Source organism: Neoarius graeffei, chromosome 14 (assembly GCF_027579695.1).
Source record: "Neoarius graeffei isolate fNeoGra1 chromosome 14, fNeoGra1.pri, whole genome shotgun sequence".
NCBI classification, from domain to species: domain Eukaryota; kingdom Metazoa; phylum Chordata; class Actinopteri; order Siluriformes; family Ariidae; genus Neoarius; species Neoarius graeffei.
Window position 1 is genome coordinate 62,876,920 of NC_083582.1, and position 6,000 is coordinate 62,882,919.

The window sequence follows — 6,000 nt, forward strand, 5'->3', positions numbered from 1 at the left end:
CCATTCTCCCAGCTAGAAAACCTAAACTTTGCTGATGACCTTGCTGTACTGTCCACCAAGCTTACCCACCTCCAGCAGACAACAGACAGGCTGAGTGACTTCGCTGCCAAGGTGGGGCTAACCATCAGCAGTTCCAAGACCAAAGTCATGAGCGTAAACACCAGATGTGAAACGCAGGTCACTGTGAACGGCGCTCCTCTAGAGCAGGTCAGTGACTTCCCTTATCTTGGAAGTGTTGTTAGCACAGACAATGCGGCACAGAAGGACATACAAGCTAGACTCAGCAAAGCCAGAGGTTCCTTCACCAGACTTAAGCCAATCTGGGTATCCAGGCATTACAGCACCACTACAAAAATCAGGCTGTATACCAGTTTTGTCAAACCAGTTTTGCTGTATGGCTCTGAGTGCTGGAAGGTGACCAAGAGCAACATGAAGAAGCTCAGCGTTTTCCACAACAGATGCCTCAGGAAAACGCTGGCCCATGAAAGTCTCCAACATAGAGCTCTACCAGAGAACCAGCAGCCAGGACATCACCATTAAGACCAAGCGCTGCCAGATGCGATGGTTAGGACACGTCCTCAGAATGGACCAGTCGCATACCCCAAAGATCGCACTGAAGTGGACACCACCTGGGAAAAGGAAGCAAGGACGCCTGAAAATTACATGGAGGCATACCATCATGCACAAACTGAAGGAGACGGGGCTCTCATGGGGTGAGGCACAGCATGCTGCAAACGACAGGAACAAATGGAGACGCCTTGTTGATGCCTTATGTCCCGCCCAAGACGAAGAGGACTAACTCTCTCTAACTTACTGCGATATCTTAGCATCAAGTTACACCTGTTTGAGTATTGTCAGCATTATAAAATATCACTACTTTTTTTACATCCATCCATCCTCTACCGCTTATCTGACTTTAGCAAGGCCTTCAACACCGTGGCTTACAAGACTGTTCTCTGTAAACTTCATAGGTTCAGCTTTTCTAAACGAGCATTGAAGTGGATTCTCAGTTATCTTTCTGAGCGCCAACAATATGTCCAAATTGACGACTGGAGATCAGAGGAGCTTGCAGTTACATTTGGCGTCCCTCAAGGATCCATTCTCAGACCTGTCCTTTTTAATCTTTATGTCAATGACCTCTCCTCCAGGCTCCCCGGGACAGTGACGTGTCATCAATATGCTGACGACACCACCTTCTATTCACATTGATTTAGGGAAGATGGTTTACAATGTTATGAAGAGATACAGGGAGCTATTGACAAGCTAAGCAACTGATCTTCAGACTCAAATCTTGTGTTAAACACAGAAAAAAACCAAATGCATGCTTTTTTCTATGCAGCAGATGTTGCGAGTACATGGACTAGACGATATCGACAATAAACTTTTTTCCATTGGTAGAGAGCTTGAACAACTACAGCAAATGAAGCTCCTAGGAACACATGTTCACCAGCACCTTTTATGGACAGATCATGTCAACAAGGTAACTGCATCATGCTACGCTACCCTTTCAGTGCTATGCAAGCTGAAGAATATCGCCCCTTTCTTGGTGAGGAAACAACTTGCAGAATGCCTTATCCTCAGTAAACTCGATTACAATGATGTTGTGTACCACCCTACTCTTGCCTATTTGATTAAGAGACTACAGCGAGTGCAGCTAGTGACTGCTGGATTTGTTCTTCGGCATTATGCTAACATCAGGGACATAATCCAGTTAAAATGGCTTCCTATTGAAGACCGAAGGGACTATCATCTAATGTGCCTCGCAAATAAAGCGCTGTATTCTTTGGACTGGCCATCTTATCTTCCATTCCAATGTGGCACCATCGACCGAGTACTAAGATCATCAGACATTCTACGCTTAACTGTTCCTAAGGCTGAAGGAACTTTCCAGCATTCCTGTGCCAAAGTTTTTAATGCCTTACCAAGTGAAACGAGAAACACTGTAGAGAGGGGACCTTTCCTTCGGAAAACCAAGGCGTACTTTCTCAACGCTTCCTTGAATAGGCAGTAACGCCTTTATTAAATTCTGCAGTTTTTTCTTTATCTTCTACAATAGTTTTTATTACCTATTATATTTTTATATAGCATTTTATACAGTATTTATACAGTATTTATATCGTATTTTTTATATTGCAATTTTCTATAGTTATATAGATTAGATTTTCTAGATGAAGAGCAAAATTGTATTTGGAAAGCTGGAAAAAACATTATTATTATTATTATTATTATCCAGAACTGGGTCGCAGGGGTAGCAGCCTAAGCAGAGCAGCCCACACGTCCCTCTCCCTGACCGCCTTCACCAGCTCTTCTGGGGGAATACCGAGGCGTTCCCAGGGCAGCCAAGAGATGTAATCTCTCCAGCATGTCCTGAGTCTGCCCCAGGGTCTCCTCCCAGTAGGGCATGCCCAGAAAACCTCCCTTGGGAGGCATCCAGGGGACATCCTAACAAGGTGCCCGAACCACTTCAACTGGCTCCTTTCGATGTAGAGGAGCAGCAGTTCTACTCCGAGTCTCTCCTGAATGACCAAGCTTCTCACCCTGTCTCTAACAGACAGCCCAGCCACCCTGCGGAGAAAACTCATTTCTACTGCTTGTATCTGCGATCTCATTCTTTCAGTCACTACTTTTTTACATGCGAACGAATAACTGAAACTGGACTCATCTATTTTATAGAAGTAATTAATTTATCAATCACATGGTTTTATTTAATTTATTGCTTTATTTGTTCATTTGTAAATGTTATAGCCTATAAACACGAGACATATTAATAAAAACAATTATTCACTAAATATCAGTGAATTATAACAGAGGCAAAGTTGAGGTTATTATTCACTGATATTCACTCAACCTGAAGAGGATAATTGTTTTAGTATGAATACACAGGTGATTATTTTAAAATAAATAGATAAAAATCATATTAAAAATTATTTATTTTACACTTCGAAAGTGGCATGCAAATGTAAGAAAGACGCAGTGCAGACTTGTGTCTCTTTTCTGTGCCGACTCACAAAAATATTCTTTGTTTTGAAAGAGATAAAATAAACCACAATTCCACCTCACCTTTGAATGGTTTCAGACCAAACTTCGTAGCATCTTAATGCTTTTAGGAACAGTGTTTTTGTTCATAATTTGTAATTCTTCTTCACTTATGGTGACAAAGTGATTGGCCATCATTTTGCTGAATTCCTCAAGATGATTATCAAGAAATAGTTTGAATCTCTCGACCAATCAGCGTGCACGATTTTCGATAATCACCTGTGTATTTATATAAATATACAGTTAGGTCCATATATATTTGGACACTGACACAAATTTTGTTTTTTTTACCTGTTTACTGAAACATATTCAAGTTATAGTTATATAATGGACATGGACATAAAGTCTAGACTTTCAGCTTTCATTTGAGGGTATCCACATTAAAATTAGATGAAGGGTTTAGGAGTTTCAGCTCCTCAACATGTGCCACCCTGTTTTTAAATGTTAGGGTTTTGCTGGGATTCGAACCTAGTTCACTGGTGTGATAATCCAGCAAACCCCCACTAGACCACCAGGGGGATGACTCAAGTGCAGAGGCGTGAGGCGGAAGTAGAAAAGTATCAAAAACAGTTTATTTACACTATGTACAATCCAAGGGAAAAAACAAAAAGAATAATCCAAAGCTCAGAAGATAAACAAAAATAAAATATCCCAAGGTTCAAAGTCCAAAATCCAAATAAGAAAAAAGGCAAAAACTCAAACGCTCAGAAGATCAAAAAGGTCAAAAACAAAATCCACAAAGTCCAAAAGAAAGAAGCAAAAACCAAGAATACAAAGACACAGGCAAGGTACATGGGACAGAGGGAACTAGCACTAACAGCATAACATAGGAAAAAGACTCCATGACAAGGGAACAAACAGAGGGGTATTTATACACACACTAATTAAGGAACAGGGCGGGGCAGGAAACAGGCAATGAAGACAAACACAAAAACACAGTGGTGGCCTCTAGAGGCCAAAACAAACATGACAAGATGGAAATAACAGCGGCCTCTAGAGGCCAAAACAGTTCCAGTCCTAACAGGACCCTCCCCTCTAGGAGCGTCTCCTGACGTTCCCAGGGCGATCCGGATGGGCCGAATGGAAGTCCCGGCATAGTCCTTTATCTAGAATGTCCCGGGCAGGGACCCAACAGCGTTCCTCAGGGCCATAGCCCTCCCAATCAACTAGATATTGAAGCCCGCCGCGGACCCGGCGGGAGTCAAGCAGGCGATGCACGGTGAACACAGTCTGACCCTGGAAGATGTGGGGGGTTCCGAGGGGCAGGGGCATACGTGGACGTCAGTACGGGCTGCAACAGGGAAACATGGAATGTGGGGTTGATCCTCAGAGTCCGGGGCAACTGGAGCCGATAGGAGACAGGGTTCATCCTGCACACCACCTTGAAGGGGCCAATGTAGCGAGGAGCAAGCTTGCGGTTCTCCACCCGCAGCGGAAGGTCCTTAGTGGACAGCCAAACCCGCTGCCCAGGGCGGAAAGCGTGGGCAGGTCTTCTATGGCGGTTGGCCTGAGTCTGGTTGATTCTGGAGGTCTGGATGAGGGTCTTCCTGACCTTGCTCCAGGTCTTGCGACACCGTCTCACATATTGGTTGACCGAGGGCACCCCCGTGTCCTCCTCCTGGTCCAGGAAAAGAGGTGGCTGGAACCCAAATTGGCACTGGAATGGCGACAGCTTGGTGGCCGATGACTGCAGGGTGTTGTGGGCGTACTCTGCCCATGGCAGCCAGGTGCTCCACGATGTTGGGTTATCCATAGCCAGGCCTCGCAGGGTGGTTTCCAGGTCCTGGATGAGCCTCTCCGTCTGGCCATTGGACTGTGGGTGAAACCCAGAGGAGAGGCTGGCAGTGGCTCCGATGACCTTGCAGAACCCGTGCCACACTCGGGAGGAGAACTGGGGCCCTCGGTCTGAGACAATGTCCTGCGGGAGACCAAAGACTCGGAAGACATGAGTGAATAATAGTTTAGCAGTTTCAAGAGCAGAAGGGAGCTTGCACAGTGGTAAAAAGCGGCAGGCCTTGGAGAATCTGTCAACTATGACCAATATGACAGTGTTACCTTGTGACTCAGGGAGACCCGTGATGAAGTCGACTGCCACGTGGGACCAGGGATGCCGGGGAATGGTCAGAGGATGCAGGAGACCCTGGGGGTGCTGTCGTGGGTTCTTGCTTCTGGTGCACACTTCGCAGGAAAGGACGAATGACCTCACTTCCTTCTCCATGCTAGGCCACCAGAAGCTCCTTCTCAAAAAGTCCAGGGTCCTTCGAGCTCCCGGGTGGGCGGTGAGAGGGGACGAGTGACCCCACTGGAGAACCTTGGCCCGGGCTTGATGTGGGACGTACAAGAGGCCCGGTGGCCCCGTCCCAGGACCGGGGTCCTGGCATTGGGCTCGACGGACGGCCTCCTCAATACCCCAGCAGACAGGGGCCACAATCCGGGACACAGGAATAATAGGCCCGACTTCACTCTCCCTGTTAGTGGCAGAGAACAGCCTGGACAGTGAGTCAGGTTTGGTGTTCTTGGAGCCGGGGTGGTACGATAGGGTGAAGTCAAACCAACTGAAAAACAGGGCCCACCTAGCCTGTCGTGGGTTCAGTCTCTTGGCTTGCTGGAGGTACTCCAGGTTCTTGTGGTCCGTCGAAACCAGGAATGGATGTTGCGCTCCCTCCAGCCAGTGCCTCCACTCCTCAAGGGCCAGTTTGACCGCTAGCAGTTCTCGATCCCCCACATCGTACCGGGACTCTGCAGGACTCAGGCGGTGGGAGAAGTAAGCGCAGGGGTGCAGCTTTCCTTCTGAACGTTGAGAGAGCACCGCGCCGACACCACTGTCTAAGGCGTCCACCTCCATGATGAATGGTTGGGAGGCGTCCGGGAGGACCAGAATGGGTGCCATGCAGAAGCGGTCCTTGAGGTCTTTGAACGCCTTTTCTGCCTGAGGAGACCAGACATAAGATCTACCTGTCCCTT